Below are 17,328 nucleotides of genomic sequence, written 5' to 3' on the forward strand. Positions count from 1 at the left end.
TTTCTGAAACAGAAAATCCGCATATTAGAATGATTTCTGAAGGATCATGTGACACTGAAGTCTGGAGTAATGATACTGAAAATGTAGCTTTGATCAAAGGAATAAATTACCTTTTAAAATATATTCAGAGAGAAAAGAGGTATTTTAAATAGTAAAAATATTTTAGAATTGTACTGTTTTTTCTGCACTTTAGATCAAATAAATGCAGGCTTGGTGAGCAGAAGAGACTTCTTTAAAAAAATTAAAAATACATTAAAAATCTGACTGTTCAAAAACTTATGACTAGTAGTGTATTTTAATGCCATTGATTTCTGTGATTTTCAGCAGACATTACTTAAGTCAGTATCTCATGATCCTTCAGAAATAATTCTAATATTCTAATATTGCTGCTCAAGAAACATGTCATATTATTATCAGAGTTAAAAACAGTGCTGCTTCATATTTTTGTGGAAACTGTGATACATTTTTTATGTGCATAGAAGATTTTAAAAGAGCAGCATTTACTTGAAATAGATTTTTTTAGAACAATGTAAAAGTCTTTATTTCACTTCTGATATATTCAATGTATCCTTGCTGTGCATTTACTTTTGGGTCATACTGACCACAAAGGGATCTTTTTTGATGGCATAATACAAAAATATTTAAAATTTCAGTGGTTCTCAATATAATACTCATTCAAATCAAATATTCAATTAAACTGCATAGCCTAAATAGCACAGACATTGGACTAAATGAATGCCAAGTTCTGTCATGAAACTCTAGATGGCGCAGACTGATGGCTCGTTAACACAAACTGATGATATTCACAGTGTTAAACTACTTGGCACAAGCTGATTGGTTCATGTTGCATACGCAGCCAATGAGCTTGCTGCTTTACTTTAAAACAGCTGGTTAGCGTTCACTAGAGCATCCTAGAGTTCGTCTGAAACCCTCCACCTCCCCAGCTCCACCTGTTTAGATCCACTAAGTGTTATTATTAGGGCTTTAACGCGTTAATTTAGATTAATTAATTACACAAAAATAACGTGTTAATTTTTTTTAACGCATTTTAATCGCACTTAATTTTGCACCGCGGAACGTTTCTCACTGGATGAGTTTCAGCGGCGGACCGATTATACTGCAGCACCAACTAGCGTTTAGACAAAGGATATCACCGCAGCACATCGAGCCTCAGGTATCACCTCAATGCTTTTACAGAAGGTCTACCTACCTATAGGGTACCTGAATTTCTGAAATGAAGGCTAGTATATTTCTAAATATCCCAGTGTTTCCCCACGGACAGGATCGCGGACTCCATTCATAAAAAACGAATTTACTATAGCGCGGAATGCCACATAAATTCGTCGATTTTTGGATTGATAAATCAAAAGTTGGTCTGTCACTTAATTCAAATCGCGATATGGACTAGTGTCTGTGAAAACTGAAATGCAAAAAGACCGTTTTAATATGAATCCTGCATTTACCGTTTGCCTCTGTATGTTAGAATGGCAGAGACGCATTTTTTTACACTGCACGCGTGATGCTCCCGTTAATTTTTGGCATTTTCATCTAACATGAACAGAGACTCAATCTCCAGAGCTACTGTGAGTGTCACTTTTACCGTTTCATTTGAGAAAACTAGCATCATATCATACTTTACACACAGAAACTTCACGGCAACCTGTCAAAATAAAAGTACGGTTAAACATGAAACAGAACAATATTCCTATTTAAATAATTGACAAAAAACAATATATATATATATATATATATATATGATAAAAAAATAAATATAACAACAAGATTAACCACTTAATTGTAGAAAAAAAATACTATGATTATTATTATTTATTGATTTTAACAGCAAACCTCTGTTTGTTTGCCAAAAATTAAAAAGGTTTATTTTTCATTTGATTAAAAATAAAATAAATGTTTATGCTTTCATTTGATTATGAGAAAAATTAAAACACAAGAATTTATATAAAAAAAAATAGCAAAAGATTGTAAAGCCCTATTTTTCAAAATGTTAAAATAGAGAGTTTTGGATTTATTTTTTCACTAAAATAAATGTTTTCGTTATGGGAAACGCTGTATCCTATTGCTACAGTTAATGGCAATATTGCACTGGTCTGTTGGACTTGGTTTAACAAAAATAAACAATATTTTGTTGCTTCAGTTTATGTATTCAGTCATTATTCAATGGTGTACTAAAAATCCATATGAAAAAACTCACTGTTCTCAGGTCAAATATTTATATGCGATTAAAATGCGATTAATTTCGATTAATTAATTACAAAGCCTCTAATTAATTAGATACATTTTTTTAATCGAGTCCCGGCCCTAGTTATTATATATGCTACTTGTGCAGCAGCAGTATGTCTTAAATACTCACAACACCATATTGGCATATGTATCAGCTGTAGCAAGTTCCTGTACTTGCTTTGATAATCTACAACAACAGCAACCAACAGCAGCAGCTATTCAGCAGCTCAGCAGTCCTATTTCACCAAGACGGAATGCATTAACATTGTCATGACAGAAATGACTGAATAGACTTAATATAATCATTTGTTCATATAAAGTCAATAATTCAAGGCTCAGATGTGAGGGTCAATTAGATCTGCATCTCAAACCATATTTAACATCCTCAATCTAAAGGTCAGCGATCAGTGATTCATACAGCTGCATGAATGAGAAGGCAGTTTAGCATCTCACTTTAATGTATCATTTACACATACCAATGAGAACATGTTGCTGTAGCAACAGTGACATCATCACCGAGATCAGAGTAAGATGATTCAGTCAGGTGGCAAAAAATTGCCTAATGCTCTCATGCTGAGTGCAAAAAGAGCGAATGATCCAATATTCAGTGATATTACAGCAGTATAAATGGCATCACTGATGAAAGTGGCACAAGTCGGGTAATAAGTCTGCTGCTTTACAGTATGTGTGATATTTTGTGTGCAACACAGCAGATGGTTAGTTAGACCTAGTTTTTGTTTCTGTGGAATAAAATTGTCGAAGAAATATAATGCAATGATAAATACTTTGCATTAGATTCAAATTCATTCTTAGAGTCAATGCACATTAATTGAATGAAATGAAACTGAACAATTCATTATGTAATGGTTGATAGTTCTATGCTATTACTTCAGTGGTACACATCCAAGTTAAGCCAGAGAGAGGCTTTATAATAAGCTCAATTGTTTTGTTCTTGTTTTTGATTCATTTATGGCTCCAGTGGAGCATTAGAATTAAAGAGTGATTTTGAATAGTCTTAAAATTGAGTAATATGCGTATAAAAACTAGATGGTGTAGAACATTAACTATCCACTTTGGAGACTGACTGTCTGTGCTGTAAAGCTTTAAAAGCAAGGGAATAAACTGTTCAGTCATTTTAATACTTGTTAATATTTACATAGTCTTTTATGACAAGCTGGGACTCTGCAAAATTTGGCAGTCTGATCTCAAGTTTCGTCTGTCAGCTTCTGCAAGAAATTTCACCTTGTTCCGCAGCGCCACCTACTGGAAAGCATGCAAACTCACAACAATATAAGCAGTATAGTTAGACAGAACTAATAGGTACCTATTTATTAAACTAAATTCAAAAACGGATAAAAAGTTCCATTTTGAATGCTTTGTCCAAGCCACAAACTAAGTTAAATTACAGTTTTAAACGGACTATGTGGAAGAATAGAAAGGTTTACAGACTGATCATTTTTATAATCTCAATAAACATTCCATTTGCTTTTTTTCAGTCATATACAGTTGAAGTCAAACGTTTACATACACCTTGTAGAATCTGCAAAATGTTCATTATTTGACCAAAATAAGAGGATCATACAAAATGCATGTTATTTTTTATTTATTACCGACCTGAATAAGATACTTCCCATAAAATACATTTACATATAGTCCACAAGAGAAAATAATAGCTGAATTTAAAAAAATTACCCTGTTCAAAAGTTATTAATACTGTGTTGTTACCTGAATGATCCACAGCTGTTTTTTTTTTTTTGTTTGTTTGTTTGGTGATAGTTGTTCATCAGTCCCTTGTCCTGAACAGTTAAACCGCCTGCTATTCTTCAGAAAAACCCTTCAGGTCCCACAAATTCTATGGGTTTTCATCATTTTTGTGTATTTGAACCCTTTCCAACAATGAATGTATGATTGGAAGATCTATCTTTTCACACTGAGGACAACTGAGGGACTCATATGCAACTATTACAGAAGGATCAAACACTCACTGCTGCTTCAGAAAGAACAATGCATTAAGTGCTGGGGGTGAAAACTTTTGAATTTGGAGATCAGGGTAAATTTGACTTATTTTGTCTTCTGGGAAGCATACAAGTATCTTCTGTAGCTTCTGAAGGGCAGTACTAAGTGAAAAAAAAAAAAGTTATTTAGACAAAATAAGAAAAATTTACATATCCCGTTCGAAGGTTTTACCCCCCAGCTCTTAATACATTGTTTTTTCCTTCTGGAGCATCAGTGAGCGTTTGAACCTTCTGTAATAGTTGCATATGAGTCCCTCGGTTGTCCTTGGTGTGAAAAGATGGACCTCAAAACTTACAGTCATTGTTGGAAAAGGTTCAAATGCACAAAAATACTGAAAAACCAAAGAATTTGTGGGACTGATGGATTTTTATGAAGAACAGAGGGCAGCTGAGCTTCTTAGGACAAACAATGGACTCATGAACTATCACTAAACAAAAAACAAAGCTGTAGATCGTCCAGGTAACAACACAGTATTAAGAATCAAGTGTATGTAATCTTTTGAACAAATAATTTGTATAAATTTCACTATTATTTTATATGTAAACGTCTTTTATGTGAAACATCTTATTCAGGTCAGTACTAAATAAAAAATAACATGCATTTTGTTTATGATTCCTCTTATTTTAGTAAAAAATAATTAACATTTTGCAGATTTTGACTTCAACTGTAAGCTTTAAATTAAATACTTAAAGTGTTAAAAATACACAGACTATGCCACAAAGTGATGCAGTGATACTTGGTATACATATTTTAATATTTAAATACAAAATAGTTAAACATGCTGAGTAATAATTTCCTCTGATCACCACAAGATGGCACAAGCACTTCATTTTGCAGCTGTCACCAACAAGGACTATAGTACTGATTCTTACAAGCAATACTTTTTTTTTTTTTTTTTGCCCTTCAACATTTTCAGCATCTCTGATGCCCTTGAAGCCCTTGAAGGCACCTGGCATATCTCAGCAGCAACTCTTTAAAATTGGGACAGTTTATAGTCTGACACTTCAAAATCCTGAAGATACCACTCATTCAGAAATGACAAACAGTCTAGTTTACTAGTAATATTCACACCATCAACGAACGTCATTCACCTAATATGACATCAGACTGCGCCCAGATTAACAAATTAATAGATCAGAAGATCAGAAAAACCTAAGATGATCTGGAAAACTAGTCTCCTTACATTTTGCTTTGATTGCAAAGAGTAAATCTCCTAGCTTTAAATCAGTCTCTTGGCAGGAACAGTAAGCACCAGGCAGGAGCCGTAAAACTCAAATACAAACTCGAATCTGATGAATTATGTTTTTAATCCATATCCACCATCTGAAGTAGTGACTAAAACTGGCTCAACAAGTAAAGCTAATTGGATTCAAGTGAAAAGATGCCAAGATACGATGTACTCCATTCCTTCCTAAACCTCTTAAAATATAGCTAAATCTTTTTCTGACCTCAGTTTACTTGTGTTGACTTCATATTCTAAAAGTTAGTAGATAGCAGCAAGTACTGTAGCTAGTCTACGTATCTGTGCTCAGAATGAAATATCTGGTCTGTAACCATCATCTGTGAGGATGTATTAAGAATAAATCAGAGTGATACAGAGATATGACCTTCTCTGAGGTTACATAATTGTGATTAACAGCTGCATGCTAAAGTTAATGAGCACCTCCTGTAGGTTTATGTCCTGTTTGACAGGAAGCTTTTTACTGGGGTTTCCTCTCAGTGCATCACTAGGATGCGGTTCATCTGCAAAGCCATTACCGACACTTATCAGATCCTTAACACAGAAATACATAGTACACAAAGCCTTTAAAGTCATAGTTCACCCAAAAATGAACATTCTGTCATTAATTACTCACCCTCATGTTGCTCCAAACCCGTAAAACCTTCATTCATTTTCAGAATGCAAATTAAGATTTTTTTTATTAATTCTGAAAGCTTTCTGACCCTTAATTTTATGGTACTTTTCTACCTTTTTGTCCCTTGAACATGTCAGTTGTGTTGCTGTCGATGCAGGATCTGAAAGCTCTCAGGTACACAAACATAAAATAAAAAAATAAATCATAATTAAAAAAATAAATGAATAAATCACACGTTTGTGTCTTGCTCTTTTTAGGGCTAAAATATAATAATGTAACATTATCTAAAAGTATTTCATTTTTGGTATTTGATTACGTAATCCAGATTACATACAATCAGTTACTATCCAGCAAACACATGGCTATTATTTATATATGTGTGTGTGTGTGTGTGTGTGTGTGTGTGTGTGTGTGTGTGTACCTGGTATTCATCACGTTGTGGGGACCAAATGTCCCCACAAGGATAGGAATACCAGTAGATTTTGACCTTGTAGGGACATTTCTCAGGTCCCCATGAGGAAACAGGCTTATAAATCATGCACAATGAGTTTTTTTGAAGTAAAAGTGTGCACAATCTCCTGTGAGGGCTAGGTTTAGGTGTAGGGTAGGTGTAGGGCGATAGAAAGTACGGTTTGTACAGTATAAAAACCATTACGCCTATGGAATGTCCCCATAAAACATGTAAACCCAACATGTGTGTGTGTGTGTGTGTGTGTGTGTGTGTGTGTGTGTGTGTGTGTGTGTGTGTGTGTGTGTGTGTGTGTGTGTGTTAGATCTCAAAACATGAATAACAGTACTGATAGTACAAACCAGGCCTTGATGCATTGGATAATTTATAGTCTTTGGCACTGTGCTGTCCCAAATTTTCATTAAACTGAGACATATGCTATCACAGTTTTAGATCACCTGTGCGGGGGTTGTCTCCCATTTCAGCAGGAAGGATTTTTCTCAGGAAATACATTAGCATATTTGCTAGAAATAGTGTGTCTGGGTTCTGAGGGGGTGTGGGCACAGCGGTAGATTTGTCGTCGGAAGAGTAAGGGAAATTCAGGCCAGGCTGACGAAGTGCACAGACTAGATGTTGAGAGGAAAATTAGATTTAATGAAATTTAATCTACCATTATTATGTTATCGTATGGAAACTACATTTCGTTTTGCTTTGGTTGAACGTATGTGCAAATTAATCTGGTTACTTTGACTGAATACAGTTTAAACTATCATCACTGCTGTAATGAAAGGATGTTAGCAGCATAACCTTAAACAAGCGCAGTCATTATTTACTCACACTTAACCCATATGGTGTTATTTTGTTCTGTGGGACACAAAAGGCAGATTATGAAGAACATTCACAGTTATTTTTCATTCAACTGTCCATAGCAACCTCATACCTTAACATTTTTTCACTAACTTATAATTCACTAACAATCTTACCAGCAACTGTCTAAACAAATATTGCACCTAGACTCTTTACAATAAAGGTTCCAAAAGGGAGTTTTGACGCCATTTCAAAGAAACGGGGTTGCCAGGTTTTCACAACAAAACACCCAGTGTACTCAAAACTAGCCAAAAACTAGCCCAAACGTGTTCCAGGGGGTAAAACACACATTTTTCAGCTGTGTTCCCCTGGTAAAATTCGCATTCCATACATGAAAAACAACCCACGGCAACAATGTTAAAGTAGCCCAATTTATAGCCAACAATTTATTACAGGTTTAACAAAAGAATAAAATTTTAAGGCACTATGAAACAGTTTTATTTTTCCTCAAATTCAGTTTTATTTTTTTATATTTTTTTTACCAAATTCTGTTTTTCCATTAATTTTCTGGATTCAATTTTAATGGTTTCATTAAATGTTTATTAACAAAAGCATCTCTAATTAATTAATTTAACAAAAAAATATTTATTTATTTATTTTCAGAAATACTGTGTTGTGTTATTGCAATTTTTTTAGTAAATGAATTCTGGTAAAAACTCCTTAAAAATGTTTTAATCATTTAATTATAATTATTAGAAGTACTATTATTACATGTATAGTAATATATTTCTGTCACAATTTTTTCAAGTTAAACCAAACTTTTATTTTGACGGGTTGCTGTGAAGACCTTTAAGTTTCTGTTTATGATTTGACTATATTTTTTTAATTCATTCACACCGAGACAAACAGAACATGCAGGATTTATATTTAAAAAGTATTTTGCAGCTTAATACTCATAGACACTAGTGCATATCGCATTTTGACTTAAGTATACTGACCTACTTTTGATTTATTCATCCAAAATTTGGCAAATTTTGTAAAATTGCACGTTATACAGTACATTTTATGTCAAATTTCTATGACTGGATTCCACGAATCATAGGCCCCAAAAAGAGTGATCAGCTACTGCAATACAGAGTTCACTGAGGTCTCACCTCCAGCTACAGTACCACACTCTGCATGCTACTATAATACAACCCACCTCCCACTGAGACTGAACAGAGACAGAGCAATCACAGTTCAGATGCAGCCAGATACTCCTACAGCAGACATCTGTGCATTATCATCTGCCACAAAGCAAAATAATATTCTGAGACACTACAATATGGATATTTTCCCTGCAATAGAACCGAACCAGATCTACATATTCAGTAGTGCAGAAAAGGCAAGCCAAAAACAGTAAGATGGTGCGGCTGGGTGAGTATTGATTTCCTCTCGGCATGGACTCAGTGACATAGCAGCAGCAGCGCAGGCTGCCACATGTCCCAGCAATAACCCACAGTGCATCGATCTGGACAGACTCCCGCTGTTAATACTCAGAAGCTTTCATCGGGCAAACGCAGCCAGCCTGTGCTCACAGATGCCATTCAGAACCTCTTAAACACAGGTTAGAAACACATGGGCATGACTGTGGTGGTGAATCTGTTAAGACACGGACTGGTAAAAAACTGGTATCCCTTTTATATAAAAAAATGCCATGGTTTATTGAATTGAGAAAATTTACTATTAAATATAAGTGACTTAGGTGGGGCGTAATGTGCATTGATAAAAGACGATAAGCAAACCATGTCTAATGTATGATATCTACACCATAAAAGATACTTCCTGTGTTGGGTAAAAGCATCCTGGAGAAGTTTCATTTATTATTGAGAGGTTTATGAGGTGGAGATGTACCATTAGATTTAACCTTCAACTGATTCAACATAATAGAGTTCACTCAGCCAATCAGAAGATGGGAAATCACTTCAGAAAAGTTTACAGTCCAGCAGGTGGCACTTGTCGTACTTACTTTCAGCAGCGTTATTTCAGTATCATTGATATACTTTTATAGTTTTTGCCTCATCATCTCATGGCAATTCGTACATATTTTACATGGTGGCTAATTCGTACAGATATGTATTTTACGAGTTCCCCAATCCATATAAATTTGAACGACTGACCTACCCCTAACCCCGCCCCCAAAACCTACCCATCAATGGGGTCTAGACAATTCATACTAAATCGAGTGGAGTTAGTTAATTAATGTTTATTTTCAACATTTTAGTCTTATTTAACAATAATAACCCTGACTTGTAGACTACAGAGGGCTTCAGAACAAAAATCCCACTGTTATGTTTAGTTCTAAAATATTTTACAGGCTAGAAATTGCTTTTTGTGAGGGTCTATATAATTATTTTTTATTACAGTTGAGGTCAAAAGTTCACACCCCGCTTTCAGAATCATAAAAAATGCTAGGTATTTGCATACCTAAAATGCATGTTATTGTTTATTTAGTACTGACCTGAGTAAGATATGTGACCCTGGACCACAAAACCAGTCTTAAGTCGTTGGGGTATATTTGTAGCAATAGCCAAAAATACATTGTATGGGTCAAAATTATTGATTTTTCTTTTATGCCAAAAATCATTAGGAAATTAAGTAAAGATCATGTTCCATGAAGATTTTTTGTAAAATTCCCACTGTAAACATATCAAAATGTAATTTTTGATTAGTAATATGCATTGTTAAGAACTTAATTTGGAAAACTTTAAAGGTGATTTTCTCAGTATTTTGATTTATTTGCACCCTCAGATTCCAGATTTTCAAATAGACATATCTCGGCCAAATATTGTCCTATACTAAAAACCATACATCAATAGAAAGCTTATTTACTGAGCTTTGACACGATGCATATATCTCAGTTTTGTAAAAATTTAACCTTATGACTGGTTTTGTGGTCCAGAGTCACATATTTCACATAAAAGCTGTTTATAGTCCACAAGAGAAAATACATAGTTCTCCAGAAGGAAACACGATGCATAAAGAGCCATGGGGTCTTAATGAAAACTTCTTGAATTTGAAGATCCATTTTGTTCAAAAGTTTTCACCCCCTGGCTCTTAATTCATGGCATTTCCTTCTGGAGCATCAGTGAGTGTTTTAACTTTCTGTAATAGTCACATATGACTCCCTCAGTTGTCCTCGGTGTGAAAAAATGGACCTCAAAATCATACAGTAATTGTTGAAAAGGGTTCTTCTAATACACAAAAATGCTAAAAACCAAAAAATCTGTGGGACCTGAAGGATTTTTCTGAAGAACAGCAGGCAGTTTACCTGTTCAGGACAAACAATTGACTCAAGAACAACTAAACAAAACAAAACAAAAAAAACAGCTGTGGATCCTTCAGATAAGAACACCGTAAGAATTAAGAGGATGTAAACTTTTGAACCTGGTCTTTTTTTTTATAAATGCAGATATTATTTTCTCTTGTGGACTATATGTAAACATATTTTAGGTAAGATATCTTATTCAGGTCAGTACTAAACAAACAATAACATGCATTTTGTATCATCCTTCTTAATTTGGTAAAATAATTAACGATTCTTGATAATTAATGATTCTGAAAGGGGGTGTAAACTTTTGACCTCAGCTGTATTCAGTAACTACAAATCAACCCTGTGAATAAGAACTAAATAAAGCACAAAACCGATTCTTGATGACGACCCCATGCATTTTATGTCAGCCATATGTCTGCGCTTGATATTTGAAATGGCAGCATTGTTTGGTCTGAAAGGACTCTTCATGTTTCGCAGTGATGGCAAGAGCCAAGAGGTGACCTTTCATGAGGAAATTGAACTGCCTATTGAGGTGCATTACATAAGTCCAGCAGTGGCAGATAATGAGTAATGACTCGCTACATAAATGCAAACCAGCGTGTTGCAGTGTTACTCACACACCCAAGTGTCATTGCATGGGTTTACACTGGAGCCAGAGTATTGTCAGGACGGACTGTACATTCACACAGCTTGCAGACCTGCATTCTGACAGCAGCAAAAAAATGACACATAAATGCATAAATGCATTATGAGGTAATTTAAGAGGAAGCCAATGACACACATAGAAGAGCAAACAATTTGCAGTATGTTGTTGTTGAAATTGTATAAAAGTGTATACATTTAACCATTAAAATGGAATTGAGAAAAATGTAAATGAATGAATCAATGAAAAATTAAATGGATTTCATAGGGTCCTTGACCAAGTTGTGAAATGACACAACTCAGCCGAGAGCAATTATGTGGCCACAGCACCCTTAATGAGAGGGGCATCCCGTGGGTAAACGCTTCATTCAATTCAAAGTCAAAGACCCTTAAGCTGAAACTGACACAAGCAGAAAGAAGATCACAGAAGCAACATTCCTCCCATTCTGCATGGCTGCTCCTCAGCCCTTATGAGCATGACCGCCTGTGGAAATCACATCAATGTGTAGGCTAATATGTGAATGAAAGAGCTCTCTTAGCCTTTAAGCTAATATTTATGGCAAAGACGACAGGAAATGCATGCCACCCGCGGGAATTAGAGGGGAAATGCCTGTCTGTCTATCCTCAGGCTGTCTCACATGATAAGAATAAGCTTACATGAAGAAGCCAGTGACAACACCACAAAAGGCTTCAAAGAATGGTGGATTATAACTAGGGATCACTTCATTGTGCAAATATGAAAGAAATTTATGTTTCCTTGTTGTCGACAGATCAGTGGTAAAGTAAGTCTGCTATGCATCTGATTGTGTACAGTCAGCTGGTCATTAACACAAAATAAAAGCCAGACAGGGTGTATGATTAGGACCCAGACGACAAGCTGTGATTAATGACCGTCTGACTAAACATTATCATGCCAGGCAAATAAATATTATTAAAAAAATATTTTGTGGATAACACAGTGATCAAAATTTGAGAACAGTAACCATTAGGACAAAAAAAAAGATCACAAGTAAATTTTGGAGGGCTGCAGCTGTCAGAAATGAGTTGGAAGTGTAGAGGCCCTTGCTTTGAATGACTTCAGTACATTTGCGGTTGCAGGATATCATTAGTTTCTCTAACTGCGCTGGTGTGATCTTGGTCCACTCTTCTTCCACTCTCTTCCATAGTTCGGTAACTGTAATGGGTTTCTTAGCCATAACTTTGTCGCCAAGGATTTTCCAAAAAATTTCAGTCGGGTTTAGATCAGGACTGTGGGCAGGCCATTTAATTATGTCAATGTTCTTAGCTTCAAAGAACTGCTTTTTACCCATTTTGCAGTGTGATGGGGCATTGTCTTGCATAAATTGCAGGCTGATTGGGAGATGCTTGCAGAGAAGGAACTGGATGCTGCTGAAGGAGGTTCTAATGAACATTTTCATTCACCCTCCCATGTATCTGAGGCCAGCTCCTGCTGCAGAAAACATCCCTTAAACCATTACACTTCCACCTCCACATTTCACTGACTTCTTTACGCACTTGGGCTTCAGTCTTTCCCCAAAATGTTTCCTATTAGACCCAATTAAATTAAACTTGCTCTCATCACTAAAGTGAACTTTAGACCAGTACTTCTCTCTCCACAAAACATGTTTCTCAGCAAAGATGACCTTAGCCTTTTAATTCTTTCAGCCGATGAGATGCTTGGTCACTGCAGAGTGCGCTTTCAGTCCAACTTTTCTTAAGCATAGACAGATCCTTAACAAGAAATTCTAGCTGCAGTGTTGAACCGAATCCATTTTAAGGGTCTCTGCATTATCCTGTCTTACGTGCATTTGTCTTACGTGAATGAGCAGCCTTTTTGGAGGACTTGAATGCCGAGACAGTTTCTTACCCTGTTTAGCACTGAACTGGCAAGCAATTCCAGCTGCAGTGTTGAACCCATTCCCTATTGAGATTTTCTGCATTATCCTGTCTTGCCTGTATTTGTCTTAGGTGGATGACTAGCCTTTTTGGGGAACTGCAATGCCGAGACAGATTATTACCGTGTTTAGTACTGAACTGGCAAGCAATTCCAGCTGCAGTGTTGAACCGATTCCCCATTGAGAGTCTCTGCATTATCCTGTCTAACCTCCTGTCGCAGGATTTCAGTCACCTTAGAACGACCTGCCATCTTGCAATCTCAGTGAAAATTGGAGAAATGCTGCCAGTTTGAGTTTGTCATATAATTTAGAAAATTAGCACCAGGTGCCAGATTAACACCGATAATCTGGAGGTATCTGCAAGTGTTCTCTAATTTTGATCAGTTCTTTTTCAAATATCTCATTCAAGTTTTATACTGCTTCAGAATACAATTAATATATTAAAAACATGCTTAAAAAACTGCCCTTCTACTCCTGTTAGAATAACTTCAAATAGGACTAAGCTGTGACCTTGAAATTTAGGAAACTGTTGGTTTGTTCTAATTTTGATCTCCACTGTAATATAATATAATATAATATAATATATAATGAAAGCCAGTTTCAATTAGTATTGCTACAGACAACCATGAGTTGGATATATCAGACTGATGAATTGTGCAATTGACCCATCAGAATTAAGTATTTCAGAAACCATGTAGGCCTAATGAATAGTTCTTAGTGTTCGTAGTTTTTATAGTTACATAGATTCTGTCAGGCTGAAGCATTAAACGTCTGTCAGGATCCTCCATCTGGACCACTTAACCCAAATGCACACAGAGTGGTGTTACTCATCGGGAAGCGTTCCTGAAAAATGCTCGTCAACAGATCAACAAGCCAACAAGCCTAATACATTTCAAAGATTGCATCAATCACTCTGAGACAACTTCCTCTCAGAAGAGGGTTAGATAGGGCCAGGAAGCAATAGCCAAGGCCAAGATTTAGTTCATGTATCATTTATAAGAGCAAAACTGAAGGCAAAATGTCCATCTTGCTAAGAGATTTGATTTCACAGTAACTGTTTCTAGATGGCCAAACCTTCTGAATTTCCACTCCAATAAATATAAATCAACATATAAATGTATATAAATCCAATGCAATGAACTTCCTTCTTAACAATAAAATGGATTTTACTGAATGATGTTGAAATAAAACAAACACATTCACTTCTAAAGCCATTTCTGCCTATTAAATTCTTTCTAAATCTGCCACAATAATATATTTGAGTCATCTTTATTTGAAAGCTTTCCTCAGCAAATATTAAATTATGGGATTAATTAGGATTAGTTTTCTCATTTAATCAGCATATAATGTAATACATTCAATTACATTTTAAACAATTGACTGCCCTACTAAGATTTTCACCAACATAAATCTTGACTGAGCAGTGACTGTTTTCATAAATATCAAACCTACTAAAGCATATTTCGGAAAATGTAGGATCACAATGCATCGATCCAGAAATCAATTTCCTCGGCACACCATCACCCACTACAGCAATGCTTAAAGGTTTGCAGTAAATGTTTCTCTAACAGAAAATAAGCAGCCATGCATAATGCCTCACGTGAGAGGCCTGCTTGATTGCAATCCTAAGCATCCATCATCCCAAGCCGGGCCTGTAACATTACCACTACTGCACCCCTCCTGCCGCAGAGACTGTTACTAAGCAACCACCCCCATCAACTAGATTGCCATGGAAACCAAAAAGAGGGAAATCAAGGAGAGGGGAGAGGCCCTTCACATACTTGGAATGTGAGAAATTGGGGGATATTCCAAGCTAGAAGTATCTGTTTGCACAACGTTCAACCATAAAATGAGGCTTCTGTGTATCTATCTATCTATCTATCTATCTATCTATCTATCTATCTATCTATCTATCTATCTATGTATCTAAGGCAAGCATGGATGGATGGATGGATGGATGGATGGATGGATAGATAGGCAGACAGATGCACTAGTGTCTCTGTTTCTGATCTGCGGTGGGTGTAAACAGAGGAAAACATAACGCCACTGAAGGCCAACGAGTTTAAGGCCCTCTGGTGACAGCTTGTCACTTCATCAGTCTGTTCCTGCGGAGACACAGAAAGGTCACCATCACCCAGTCCCCAGCCATACGGCTGCCTCCCTCTGACTGATCTTGTTCCTCTATCTCCTTCACCGCAGAATTTACCTTTATCTCCCTATCAATCTCTTTTGCTCTTATTCAAACAAATCATCTAGTGAAATTCATATCTCAGCAGGATAACAGCAACACTTCATGAGCAAACAGCAAATATCTGAAGATAATAGGGTGGCGCAACGACTTTAAATATAAGCTTGCAAGGTTGCAGGTTCAGTGCACAGAAGGAGAGATTCATGAGCTTTGACTATTGGGCCCTGAAGTAAAACGTAAAAACACTAAATTACAGGTTGCTCCTAACAAACGGTCCCATATGTAATGCAAGTAAAAGATTAGCAGAACAGTGTTGCGGAAAATATGTATCTAAATATTAGAAGAAAAATTTGAAATAAACTAAATTAGAGCAAAACAGAAATATTACGTAAGAAGAAAATCACTTATATTTTATTTTTGAGTGTGCAATTTGATTCAGTTTCCGTTTCGATTCAATATTGGTTATTTTGGATATTATCAGGTACACTACATGCCAAATTTTCTTAAGGAAAAAAATCTCTCAACTAATGCTGTAAAATATACATGACAATCAGTTGGTTCTACATTACTATAATATGGAAGGTTAAAATGACTTGAGTGTAATTTAAGCATTTATATACAAATCAATGAAATTTTTATAATAAAACAGTAAATTGTAACAAGTTACTATTATATACTGCTACTCCAATTAGTTTTTGAAATATTGAACATTTAAACGGTTGATTTATTCCAACAAGAATTAAACATTGAAGAAATAAAAAATTATGATGAATATGTTAATTAGTGTATATAGCACAAAATGCTTCTACCTAGAGTTAATTTCTAGCTGATTAATGAGTTTATGATCACAAATATGTTTTTTTTCTGAGGTAAATTAGTCCTTACGAGACATTTTTTTACAAGCAGAGTATTTTTACAACACGTCATTAATCGGCCATATTGGCAGCACTGAACGTAGACAATGCCACTGAACTGAACGAAACTCTGTATTTTGCTGATTATTGCTGCTGAAAATGGTCAATTTTGGGCTGTACTAATCGGTCGGACCGGGAAAATTATTTGGAGTACTACAGACTGCCAAAAGTTATAACAAATCAAAGAGAAGAGGGCAAAAAAGTATCTGAGGAACAAAAGGCATTTGTAGTTGGCCAAACTGAGCCAGGATTTCCAGGGTAAGAATCTTGATAACATCTGTGTTTGTTCTTATCATTTCCAGCAGGGTAGGTGAAATATTAAGCTAATATCCTAATTAATACTGCTTGTACGTATCTTTGCCACCTATTAACTTCAGGTTGTTAAAATATTGTGCACTTTCCTGCTTACTAAGTCCTTCTCTATACGACAGCAGCTTTCATTTTTTCCGTGCTTTAGACAGCATACATTTACAGAATAACATATTCAGTAGTATATAAACCGTGCAAACTATCTCCAGTATGGCCGCGCATCCGGGTAACTGACCAAAGCATGACGTAAGTGCAAACTCTCAATATTGACATCTTTGCATGGTTGAAACACTGATTGAGCGATTACATTACACAGGATACCAGTTTTGGTAAGTTGTACTCTGTACTCATGTTGTAACTAGACGATCAGTTCATCTGTGTTCTGCACTGCTGCTTCTCTTGAACTGAGGCACTACAGCGATCTGTCATTTAACATTAAACAGCCTCAAAACAGCATTTATTGTTTGAATACTGTAATAAAATGGACAAATTTGGAAATCTAAGACTTTGTTTCATATCAAAAGTAATAAAGCACAAAGCTTATTGTGATTTATTGGATGGGAGGTGCTACAATGTTCCATTCATTAACTAAAAACAGGCTACACTAATCAATTCTGGGGATTTAATACTGGGTAATCTTAATACTATAATAGTATATAAATAACACTAAACAGAACTGAACAAGAATAACAACCACAA

At 35.6% G+C, this 17,328-nt stretch overlaps 1 protein-coding gene across 2 annotated transcripts in view; it reads right to left on the reverse strand.

Moving 5' to 3' along the window:
* Positions 1-17,328, reverse strand: part of dclk1b (doublecortin-like kinase 1b) — a 59,631-nt gene that overhangs the window by 37,155 nt on the left and 5,148 nt on the right. The gene's annotated exons all lie outside the window — the stretch shown is intronic.

Source organism: Garra rufa, chromosome 14 (assembly GCF_049309525.1).
Source record: "Garra rufa chromosome 14, GarRuf1.0, whole genome shotgun sequence".
Lineage (NCBI taxonomy): Eukaryota > Metazoa > Chordata > Actinopteri > Cypriniformes > Cyprinidae > Garra > Garra rufa.